Source organism: Aulonocara stuartgranti, assembly GCF_965226115.1.
Source record: "Aulonocara stuartgranti genome assembly, chromosome: 3".
Lineage (NCBI taxonomy): Eukaryota > Metazoa > Chordata > Actinopteri > Cichliformes > Cichlidae > Aulonocara > Aulonocara stuartgranti.
The window spans coordinates 25854876-25868023 of NC_138941.1; the positions used below are offsets into that span (position 1 = coordinate 25854876).

Below are 13148 nucleotides of genomic sequence, written 5' to 3' on the forward strand. Positions count from 1 at the left end.
ACTTGACTAAAGAAGTTGAATCAGTACTTTAACTTTTACTGGAGTATTTTTAACAGTTTTATCTGTACTTCTACTTAAGTCCAGACATGCTGTACTTTGACCAACTCTACCTCTGTCTCTATATTTGATCATTAGTCTGCAGAGGAACTAGATTTTTTATACAATGATAAATTTACACCTGTACTCTGCAAACTGCAACAGAGCTCATATCTTTTATGCCACTTTAGATCTGCTGTGTTTAGAGTGCAACATATGATTTTCTAGTCATATTATGTTCCATACTTGATGTTTTTGGAGACTTTTATGTTGTTAGGCAGGATAATGGCATCACATTGAAATTTAGGTGTTAAAAATACACAGTGATTGATATTCATGTAAAAGAAAAAGAAAAACATTTAAATGAGAGGCCACTAAATAAAGTTTTTTTAGTAACTCTCAGCAGTTCATTGGACATGAAATAGTTGGTAGACATGTTATTATTAAGTTTATGAGAAACTTCACGATTAAGGCTAAAGGAAATACTTTTATTCAAATACAATTTCTTGTCATAATGGATGCAAAAATAAATTAATAAGATCTATTTATGGTTTATTGTTTGAAGCCGAGCATCTACTAAGCCATGCCGACACCGGCCACCACCCAACCCACCTGAGGCTTTCCACCTCAGTCGTCTCCCTCTTCTGTGTCCTGAAGGTTCCCACCTTCTCCGCCGTCGTCAGTCTCTGGAACTGAAGCCTCATGAACTGATTTGTTTCAGCTGTTGGCCACGTGGTCGGCCTCCTGAACTGTTTTTTTGGACTGTTTTTTCTTTTCTTCTGAGTTCTCCTTCCTGGAGCTCCAGCACCCACCCACCCAGGTTGGGTGGAAATGTTCTCATTTTAAGAGCTTGATTGTGAAAGATTAAACTGCTGATGTCCACAGAGGTTTAAAGATAAGCTATAAATAAATAATAATTATGCATACTTTATTGAATTCCTCTCTGCACTTAACGCATTCACTCAGTGAAGCAGTCTACCTATCTAATCTAACACTCAGGGAGCAGTGTGCAGGGACAGTACCTTTCTCAGGGCTAGCTCATCTGTTCAGTGGAGTTGAACCCCTGATCTTCAAATCATGGGGCCACCACTCTACCTACTGAGCTATCCCTGCCCGAACTTCAAACTTACATAGATTTTTAAAAATCTAAAAAGCCATTTTTGTCATATATTCTTTTATGAGTTTTTTTTTCTTTTTTAAATGTTCAATCAGTATAGCTCTACTCCTAAATGGACCTTTGAGGATTTGAGCATTTGGCAAAAATAAGAGTTCCTCTTAATTGTAAAACACAAATCTGAGGATGTTGGAAGACATTTGAGGTTCTGATCAGCTTTGTGGCATGTAGATGGTCCTTTTATTAAAGTCCTGAAGAAAACTCATAAACACTGAGGTCCTGCTATGTGATGTGCCAACGTGTATCTGGACCCTTACAAAACAAAGATGTGAAGCAATATTAATATTTATTGGGATTTTTTTTTAATTTCCAGGTTTCAGTTACTGTTGTTGATATGTTAAGAGTAAGAATAAGTTCAGATTCTCTTAAAAATAATAACACTAATATGTTAACAATTGTTGGACTTGTGGAGGTATTTTGAGAACCCTAAGAGACTCTTATAAACATCTGAAGGAAAATATTCTTTAATCATCGATGCAGACTAATCAGAAATGTTGATTAGTGATTTTATTGTATTTTGGAGAGTTAGAACAAACAGGTGGGATTCTCAAAGTCAGTCAGTTTCTTGGGGTCTGAAGCAACAACAGCACAGAGCTCTGAATTTTTGGAAGAAGCCGTTTCTTTTCTTCTTTTTCTCCTTTATTTGAATGTTGTCAGACTTCTCTGAATTATTAGTAATAGAGACAACTGGCTCAGACATGGATAGACTTACAGAAGGGAGTTCCTCACTGGGAAGATCATCAGACAGAATTTTGGAAGCAGGTTCTTCAGTACGAAGAACATCAGCCATTTGTGAACTTTCAAATGGAGGTTCTTTAGTAGGAAGAACATGTGACTTCGGCAGACCTTCAGAATGAGGTTCTTTAGTTGGAAGAACATCAGGCACTACTGGACTTTCACAAGTGGGCTGGAAGATCTGGCATATGCTCTTCTTTGCTACATCAGCAATTGTTCTGAGCAGCTCTGGTGCAAAGTTTGCAATTTTGTTCAGCAGAATCTGTTCTGGATATTTCTCTCTGACTTCAGACAGGATACTTTGCACCATGCCACCTCTGATGGACCTTGAGAAGATGTCCTGGTTTTCCATTGTTGGGAGAGATTTGGACACTCGATCCAAAGTGGCCTTTGTCACACTGGTGGAGAGGATGCTCAATCTCTGGGAGGCCATGTTCAGTAGGGAGTGAGGAGGAAGCTCCCAGAAGCCATGCAGGACACGGGGAACCACCTCTATCACCACATCTGGAGCAGTGAGCAGTTTGGAGGTTTGTGCGTCCTGCTGCCTCTCTTTAAGGAGGTCAATGTACTGCCTGACATTGCTGAGGAGCTTAGGTGTTCTGCAGAATAAAGTTATAAGAATGATCTTTTACACCTATTTAAAGAATCACAGAAATATTGAAACACTGTAGCTGGACTGTTAATTCAGGAGGTATGGCCTCTGGAAATCCCAGCAGCATCCAGGCTTGAAACTTGATGTCCCTCATTTTATGTATTATGTTCACTGCCCACACCTGAAACAGAAAGCACGTTTACATTGCAGTTTTGTTGAAAGGTTATGTGATCATCATGGGAAAAAAAAGATCTCCAAGTGACTAAAAGTTTTCTAGTCTTACCAGTTTCAGAAGAGGTTTGGCTTCTGTTTCTTCCAAATCCTCCAATTCAAACTCCCAAAGTGTTCAAAAGAAAACAAAAGAGAAGTTTTCTCTCAGATATTTACACTTCAGCACAAACAGTTTCAGGTGTGAGGTGGATGGTCTGTAGGTGTCACAGTAACTCACTGCACTCTGACTGTCTCTTTGCTCCTCTCCACCAAAAGATCTCCCATACCTTCTGCAGTGAGGCTCGATGGTATTTGGTTTTCCTTCTGAAGTCTGAGGAACTCCATCATCATTGAAATCTAAAAATAAAAGGAGACATTTAATCAGCACCACTCTCAAGTCCTCAGAAATCACCTGATATTTTATCTCAGTTTTGGTTTGGATGGGTCTGGGTCTTACCTGAGCCCTGTAACCTGGAGGATACTAGCAGATCTCCACAGTATCATATATGGGTATGTTGAACAACACCTATCAAAAAAAAAAAAAGAGATTACTCATTGTTACTTAAATTGATTCTCAGGTTGTCACCTTTTAAAACGGCATCAAATTCTTCAAACTGTTGAAATGCAGTAAAAACAAAGTGTCACATATGCTGATGGGTTTGTAGTAGTGCTGTCAGTGTTAATCTCGTTAAAATGACGTTAATGCCATAACCACATTAACGCGCCAAATCTCCGTCAGCAAGTTAACGTGCGTGGGGCTGCACGTCGTTAACGTATTAATAAGCTAACCACGTTAATATGGTATCTAACAAACCTGGTTAGATACCATATTTTCTAAGATTTTCAGGGCCGAGTACAATAACCTCAGTTTTATCTGAATTTAGAAGCAGAAAATCAGAGGCCATCCAGGTCTTTATGTCTTTATGACATTCCTGCAGTTTAACTGATTGGTGTGTGTGAATTGACTGCAATCTAATGACATCTAATGGTGAGATTTTATACACCGTAACTTTAATGATACTTGAAAATAGGCTTCAGCCTCAGCCTGTTCAGTCAGCACACAGTCTGTGTAATATGTCTATAAAAATGAATATAAGTTTTCCTCCCTTTTCCAATCAGAACTTCCAAATAGAGTTTTTGACGTTTGGCACCACTAAGCTGTGGGATGTTTTTTCTTCTTCTTCTACAATATATATCTTACACACTGTACTACACTGTAATTACTGCATTTCTATAAAAATACTCTAAACCTTCTTCAAAAACTTTAAAGTCTATTTGGGCAATTTGAACACGAAAACCATTAAGTGAGGTATAAAAGTATAGATCCAATGTTCACATCAGGGCCCATGGGGTCAGGAGTAAATTAGACTTAGTCACTGTCTGTGGCAAAAAAAATCAATATACCACCATAACTAACAAATATTTCCATAATTAAAACACCTCCTGTTGTGTGAAGACTGCTGTAAGACATCTGTAGGCATGTTTGATGTACTCACTGCAGCTGTTACTAGAAATAGTCGGACAGAAATGGCAGTAAGACATTTTAAAAGGGCCTAATAACTAAAATACGCGCACTGGCCACTGTATTAGGCACACTTGCTCAACTGCTCATTAACACAAATATCTATCAGCCACTTACATGGCTGGAGAAGAGCATGTAGGCATGCAGACGCGGTCATGATGACCCATCAAAGTTCAAACTGAGCATCAGAATGGTGGGAAGAAAAGATGATTTAAGGGACTTTGAACGTGGCGTGGTAGCAGGTGCGAAATGGGCTGATCTGAGTATTTCAGAAAATGCTGATCTACGGGGATTTTCCCACACAACCATCGCTGGAGGTAAAGGAAAATAGAAGAATTAGCAAGACTATTCCAAACACTCTGTTCTAAGTATAGTCTTTTTACCGGACTGAGTGCAGTATAAGAAAATACAGATTTTCAGCCTGGTTACCTCACTTACCTTTTCACGTTTTACCTTTTTATGCCTTAACCTGCATAATTTGTGTCTACTACATTAATGTATTTGTGACTTAAATGTTCAGTTTCTTCCTTTCTGTACCGACCTCTTGTGGTAAGATGTAATCATGTCACCACTGTGCTGTCTTACTTGTCGGTTACTGCGTTTATGTGGCACTGGATGTCTATAAGACAGCAACAGTAAGGTATTTTTTTAAATTTTTCAGTGCCCTCTCTCTAGAGGTGAGAAGTAACCAAGTACAAATACTTTGTTATTGTACTTAAGTAAAAATTTTCAGGTGTCTGTAATTTACTTGAGTAGTTTTTTTTTGTTTTTTTTTTTTAAATGAAAACTTCTTCCTTTTACACCCTACGTTTTTAAAACAACTATCGGTACTTTCTACATTTTCAAACCAGGCTCGTTACTTTTGATTTAACATTTGAGGGGAGTTATTATTTCAAGTCACTGCGAGCCTAGAGGAGCCTAACCTCTATCAGCTCAACAAACATCAGGGCCCTATTTCAGGAAGCCGGTTTAGTGCAAACTCTGAGTAAGTATACCCTGAGTTAACGAAAACTCTGGGTTTTCGGTTTCACAAAGCGAGTTTAGATTAATTCTGAGTGAGTTACTATGACGACACACTCCGTGAAGCTAACCTGCCCCCTAGCAGGTTTACTTCAACTAACCCTGACGTTCTCCGCCTCTTTGTCAGAAACCTGACTGTAGGAAGTGTCAGACATGGCGTGCTCCTTCCTTGAAGAGCCAGTAGATGTTGAAGCCCAAATTCTCCGCAGAGCTCTCCGCCGGGAGAGAGTGATTAGAGCGCGTTTGGACATTTTATCATTTCCTGATGATTTTCTGTGTGAACGTTACCGTTTTTCAGCACAATCTATAATTTATTTGAATAACATCCTCAGGCCTAATATTGCTCATGTGACACATCGCGGACATTCTCTCAGTTCTGTACATATTATTTGTATTGCACTTCGGTTTTTTGCAAACGGGAGCTTTCTGTATAATATTGGTGACGCTGAGCACGTTTCCAAGGCTACCGTCTGTCGGGCAGTCAGGAATGTTACAGTTGCACTGAAACGTCTCCTGTACTCGTTTGTGGTGTTCCCCGGTCATAGACCCACAAGATTCATCAAAGAGGGATGCCACAAAATTGCAGGTATCAGGATGAACAAAACTTAATTCATGATGTGGTGATACTTGAACTACTACTTAAATTTTACATTTATTCTCACGGTTCCCAGGCGTGATTGGCTGTATAGATGGCACTCACATTCCAATCATTGCTCCTTCAGTAAATGAAGGAGACTATGTGAACAGGAAGTCTTTCCACAGCATTAATGTACAGGTACATAGTTCCCTGTAGCATTTCAAACTAACAAATTATTTCATTATAGTAATGGATGCTAATTTGTGTTCTCTGCACTGTGAAGATCATATGTGATGCTGCCAACATTATCACAAATGTGGAAGCCAAGTGGCCAGGCTCTGTGAGTGGTGGTGGTGGAGGACCCCCACCTGTTTTTCGGGCCTCCGCTTTTTTTTTAGTGGCCATAACGGGTCACATTTGAGCATACAGAGTAAGCAAATATGTACTTGTAATGCTCAGATAATTTCAATAAGTGCTTACAGAGGGGAAATTAATGTAGCCTCTAACTGCAATTGATTTACATCGGACAAACAGACCAAGCACTATGGCTCATAATACAATTACACCTTACCTGTTTGGACTATATTTTTATATTCATATTTTATATTTCATTTTTACTTGCTGCCAGGAACGTTTGGGGCCTGTTGGGTTGCACCTGCGCTCACATCACATCACAAAATAAAATGTATGAAATAAAAAATAAAATAATATATGATAAAATAACGTGTTAAATGGGTGGAAATCCCTAGATCAATGTTTAACTTAACACTCACGCATTGACTCTGTCGGCTATGTTTTGCCATGCATGCTCCCTTTGTTTTGCAGCTGAGGCTGTGTTACTTTTTTTCTGCAAAATTTGCATGTTATCGGCATATACTGCCATCAGGATTTCGGCCTCAAGCGCTGTAAAATACATTGACCGCGCCTTCTTTCCCTCCGTCTCCATGGTGACTCGCTTAATCTGTGCTCCACTAATCAGGGCTTTATGTATCCTCGTGCGCGCGCTTAACTTGGGGTTAAAGCAACTCCGCGTTGACTGAACTAATTGTTATCAGCCTTTCTGAAACCGAATATTCCGAGTTGGACAGTTCGGGGTTACTCAACCCTGAGTATCGTTTTTCACGCTGAGTTTTCTAAACCGGCTTCCTGAAATAGGGCCCAGGAAACACACAAACTGTTTGTGTGCAGTCAGAAGAACACAGTGTGTCACTAAGTAAAGGTCCAGCTGCTGTATTTCACAGAGAGAGAAAAGAAAGTGAGCTAACTTCACTCAGAGATGGAGAAAGATAAGAAGGACAGGACAGGAGAGGAGAGGTTAGATTTAAAGGTAAGTGGGATTTCATAACCTGGAAATTTAAAGCTCACATGTAGGTCCTCATGTTTTTAAATGTGACATCATTATTTTGCATTATTATGCTTAGATTCATTCATTGAATTCCACCTTCATACCAACTGTATAGGGCAGTGGTTCGCAAACTTTTCACAATGAGTACCACCTCATAGAATATATGGCTCTTGAAGTACCTTATGACCAACATTAAAGTACAGTAGTATAGGCCTATTTAACACCACATACAGTTTACACGAGACAATTTTATTTCTTGTGTGAATGTTATTTATATTAACTCTCATGAACAGGATGTGACAAGTGATAATAATAACAACAACTGTATTGCATTAAAACATTCACAGCAGGTGGGATATCCAATCTTTAAGTGACCTGATGAAACCTGCTTCCGGGTCCAAGCTACTCTGCATTTATTAAGGCTGTTGTGTTTTTAACATGTTTTAATGCTTTGTATCTTTTATGTAATCTTGTTCAGATTACATTGAAAAAGATCGGTTTTTATCATCACTGTTCATTTTAAAGCTCTTTTTTTATTATTTTTACGATGTAACTGCAGCCCAGCCCATGCAGCAGTATATTAATGACTAACCTTATATTGCAGTTAATCTCCTGACTGAAGTTTGGTCCGCTAACAACATCCTACCATACGGTTTCATTTGTCCCTAACGTCCGGGAATCCTCACATTAACTTTTATCAAGTGGAAAAAAGTTAGCGTTCATCCTCCAGTTTCACATTTTATATTATGCTAACCATAGCTGTATAGCTAGCCACAACGCAGCACATCGTTATATACCAGCTAGCCCAACTTCAGCAACCCTGCAAACGCCACTGCTGTTTAGTTTTCTGTCTCCATTTATGTCTGAAGTGATAGCAGGGCTGTGTGTTTTAATTTTTGCTGTGGCGGTTAAGCTGTCGGACTTTTGGCTTCACGACCCTCCTTCCTGGTTTGTGCACGTGGAAGCTCAGTTTGATCTTTGTGGCGTTTCAGCCGACGACAGGAAATAGCTGCGGCGCTACTCACTCTGACGCAGAGCGGGCCGAGCAACTCCTCTCTCTCTCGGGCCTGGGTGATGGTAAAGATCTCATGGAGAGCACGCTATCCTTGCTAGGAACGAACGACGGCGGATTTCTCTTCACTCACGTCTTCCTCCGGCAGGTGCCGGTGCGAGCTGGCCTCGCCAACTCCCCGCTGCTGGCCGCAAAGGATTACCGCTAACTCGCAGAAGAAGCGGATCGCATTCTCCTGGCTACCAGAACCTTCGGCATCCAGGCAATAGTTTTCGATTAACCGACGGCATCTCCCGCAACCCCACCGATTATTCCAGGGGCCTCCGACTCATCGATGGTGGCAGGGATCGTGGCACGGTGGAAAAGGGCTGTGTTTTTAACCAATTGGTATTGGTTTTTACTATCAGCGTGACAGCGGTGTACCGCCTTTGCAGTGTTAAGGACCAGGGAACCGAGCCCGCCAGCGCTCTGCAGTGGCCGCGACCGTTGGCGATGAGGACTCAGGCTCGGGGAGACATTTTCTGGGTGACTCCTGCTCCCAGAAGAGCCCCGGGAACTTCCTCCACAATGGTATATTATTTAATCTTTAAAAAAGGAGATTTCCCGCGTACCACCAGAGAGAGCCAAAGTACCGCCAGTGGTACGCACCACAGTTTTTATTTATTATTTCTCTATTTTTTTTTTTTAACACTGAGGTCCTGCTATGTGCCAACGTGTATCTGGACCCTTAAAAACAAAGATGTAAAGCAATGTTAATAATTGTTGGGAACTTTTTTAATTTCCAGGTTTCATTTACTGTTGTTGATATGTTAAGAGTAAGAATAAGTTCAGATTCTCTTAAAAATAATAACAATAACAAAATGTTAACAATTGTTGGACTTGTGGAGGTATTTTGAGAACCCTAAGAGACTCTTATAAACATCTGAAGGAAAATATTCTTTAATCATCGATGCAGACTAATCAGAAATGTTGATTAGTGATTTTATTGTATTTTGGAGAGTTAGAACAAACAGGTGGGATTCTCAAAGTCAGTCAGTTTCTTGGGGTCTGAAGCAACAACAGCACAGAGCTCTGAATTTTTGGAAGAAGCCGTTTCTTTTCTTCTTTTTCTCCTTTATTTGAATGTTGTCAGACTTCTCTGAATTATTAGTAATAGAGACAACTGGCTCAGACATGGATAGACTTACAGAAGGGAGTTCCTCACTGGGAAGATCATCAGACAGAATTTTGGAAGCAGGTTCTTCAGTAAGAAGAACATCAGCCATTTGTGAACTTTCAAATGGAGGTTCTTTAGTAGGAAGAACATCAGGCACTACTGGACTTTCACAAGTGGGCTGGAAGATCTGGCATATGCTCTTCTTTGCTACATCAGCAATTGTTCTGAGCAGCTCTGGTGCAAAGTTTGCAATTTTGTTCAGCAGAATCTGTTCTGGATATTTCTCTCTGACTTCAGACAGGATACTTTGCACCATGCCACCTCTGATGGACCTTGAGAAGATGTCCTGGTTTTCCATTGGATCGAGTGTCCAAATCTCTCCCAACAAAGTGGCCTTTGTCACACTGGTGGAGAGGATGCTCAATCTCTGGGAGGCCATGTTCAGTAGGGAGTGAGGAGGAAGCTCCCAGAAGCCATGCAGGACACGGGGAACCACCTCTATCACCACATCTGGAGCAGTGAGCAGTTTGGAGGTTTGTGCGTCCTGCTGCCTCTCTTTAAGGAGGTCAATGTACTGCCTGACATTGCTGAGGAGCTTAGGTGTTCTGCAGAATAAAGTTATAAGAATGATCTTTTACACCTATTTAAAGAATCACAGAAATATTGAAACACTGTAGCTGGACTGTTAATGATTGTACGGCAGATGTGATCACTGAAATTTAGGAGGTATGGCCTCTGGAAATCCCAGCAGCATCCGGGCTTGAAACTTGATGTCCCTGGCTTGGTTTTCCTTCTGAAGCAGTTTCAGGTGTGAGGTGGATGGTCTGTAGGTGTCACAGTAACTCACTGCACGCTGACTGTCTCTTTGCTCCTCTCCACCAAAAGATCTCCCATATGTTCTGCAGTGAGGCTCGATGGTATTTGGTTTTCCTTCTGAAGTCTGAGGAACTCCATCATCATTGAAATCTAAAAATAAAAGGAGACATTTAATCAGCACCACTCTCAAGTCCTCAGAAATCACCTGATATTTTATCTCAGTTTTGGTTTGGATGGGTCTGGGTCTTACCTGAGCCCTGTAACCTGGTAGATATCAACAGATCTCCACAGCCGTGTTATATATGGGTCTGTTTATTCTTTTAAAGTGGCAGGTAATTTCAAATGCACCATTTTTAGGAGCTTAACAAACATCAGCAAATACACAAACTGTTTGTGTGCAGTTTGTCTCACAGTTGCTAGCTAAAGGTCCAGCTGCTGTATTTCACAGGGAGAGAAAAGGAAGTGAGCTAACTTCACTCAGAGATGGAGAAAGATAAGACAGGACAGGAGAGAAGAGAGGTTAGATTTAACAGTAAGGACTGCTCAGTGGGATTTCATAAACTGGAAATTTAAAGCTCGCATGCAAGTCCTCATGTTTTTAAATGTGACATCATTATTTTGCATATCATACAAAACAAACTATGGCCGACTGTGTTATTTGAAGGTTGCATAAACTGGTTAATTTGCTGTACTGTGATGATATTGTATGGTTATACTGTCAGTGTAGAGGATAGAAATCAGCCAGGATAATTCATGAAACATCTGCTTACATCTTGTAGAATTGTGTAAATCTAGAGCAGCAGGTCAGCTGATCACAGCCTGTACATTATCTACTGGAGCTCTCAATAGCAATTATTGTGAGTTATGTTTCTTTTGCCCACACCGAGTTTTCTGCTGAATCTCACTTTAACCCCTGACCGTTCTAATTTTATTGCTAAGAAGCAAAGTCACCCTCTACATGTAGGCAACAGAAACTAAAAAAAAACCTTCTTTTTGTTCAGATTCAAGGTAACCTAACTTTTTTTTACAATTATACTCCGCTTGAATCTGAACAAAAAGAAGGAAAATTACCAACTTTTTCTTCTTTTTGTTCAGATTCAAGCTGAGGACAATTGTCGAAAAGGTTAGGATGCAAACTTTAGTGTATCTACCCATATAATTTATCATTATGTTAATATAGCACAAGGTTCAGTTAGCTTTGAAGAAAATTTAAAACATCCTCCTTAGAGTTTTTTACTTTCGTACTTTAAGTACTTTTCAGAGCCTGTTCTTTATTACTTTTACTTGAGTAAAGAAGTTAAATCAGTACTTTTACTGGAATATTTTTAACAGTAGTATTTGTACTTCTACTTAGGTACAGAATGTCTGTACTTTTGCCAACTCTGGTCTTGTCTCCTGTTAGAATGTATTTTTATCTTTAAGGCTATATACCTCGTAATTAGCATCAATTAGCAACTCTTACTGTCTTAACTCCATAGGCCTGACCGGAGGATAAGAGGTGGTTACCATGGTAATAGGAGTGTTGCCTGCAAAAGGGTCAAGGGTCAAGGAGATATCCAGAGAGAAGAAACGTGATCTGATAAACACCTAAGGCCAACCTCAATTGTTTCAACGAATCATGTTAACATTCAAAGTGTTTGCTGCCTGGGTGTGGTCCTCTTTGAGCGGGCAAAGAGACATGGCAGCCATTTTTAACTTGAACCTTGAACTGCTCATTAAATTTAAGAAAATTCACTTTGAGCATATTTGTCTTCTCTCTCAAAAATGAACCCAACACTCCCCTCAACCCTTAACCGATCACTGCAGATGATTCTCCCTGAGCCTGGTTCTAGCAGATGTTTCTTCCTGTTGAAGGGGAGTTTGTCCTTCCAGATGTTGCCAAGTGTTTGCTCATATGTGTCCTCTGAATGTTGGGCTTTTCTCTGTATTATTGTAGAGTCTTTATCTTACAGTATTCAACAACTCAATGTGACTGTTGTAATTTGGTACTGTATAAATAAAACTGTATTCAGTCTAACTGAATCAACAGGTGGAGATTTCTCCAAATATTTGAAAATGTTATGCATCTTGAATAATATATTTTCATCTTTATTTGTGATAAAAGTATTTTACAATTAAAAAGCAACCAGATTTTTTTCTTTTGCGGTGCAATATTGTTTCTATATCCATTTGATTTTATTCAAAAGTGCCACAATGGCAACTAATCTTTAAATTAGCTGATGCTAATGTTAATTTGAAACAGTTTAATTGTGAATATACAGAATAAGTTCAATAAAAATGTTTATGATGAATTTACAGAGCAGAAATGACAGATAGCACTACAAGAAAGTGAGGAAAGGTGGGAAAAAAGTCAAAATTCCTGCATACACAAACGTGAATGAGACGAAAGCTAAGAAATTAGAATATGATGATATAATCAGCAGCCATGCTGCAGCAGAAAGCTGGTGGTGCAGTTAATTTTTCTCCCAGAGAGTTTGTCCCAGGGGATTTGAGAGTCCATATCTTGATTCATCACCGGCAGCGGTGCAGTTGAATGTTTTAAGAGGAACCAGGGGTATGCAGTCGAGCACAAGGCTTAATAAATAGTGTTCTTAAGAGCCATTCGTAGCTACAGCATACAAAAATGATGATGGATGGGCTTTCTTTGCTGTGCCTCATTCCTTATCCAAATGAAATCCGGGAAGTCCATTCATACCCCTTAAGAGATAATAAATGGAGGAGTTGGCTTGTATAGACCTCATGAGTTGACCTACCTCTTTGCTTACTGTGCTGACATCCATTACTTTCTTCCCCACTGCCTCCTCCACTCTATGAACCCACTTTTCAGACTCATCTATTTCCAGGTATCACATTAAAGCTATTCAGTTGAACATCTGTGATAAATCTTTATCACTTACTGAAATCAATGCATGTGTGCAAATAAAATCAACAACCTAAAGCAGTTATTGCCTAA

The 13148-nt window shown here is 39.8% G+C and overlaps 1 long non-coding RNA gene across 2 annotated transcripts; it reads right to left on the reverse strand.

Moving 5' to 3' along the window:
- Window positions 1-1613: 1613 nt before the first annotated feature.
- On the reverse strand, window positions 1614-8776 carry LOC309703770. 2 transcript variants are annotated; one of them, XR_014276027.1, is made up of 4 exons: window positions 8237-8776; window positions 3205-3273; window positions 2821-3104; window positions 1614-2718 (listed from the first exon to the last, which is right to left on the reverse strand). It is a non-coding gene; the product is annotated as an uncharacterized lncRNA (long non-coding RNA). The 2 variants fall into 2 exon arrangements; XR_014276028.1 differs by having other exon boundaries at window positions 7804-8776.
- Window positions 8777-13148: the final 4372 nt, after the last annotated feature.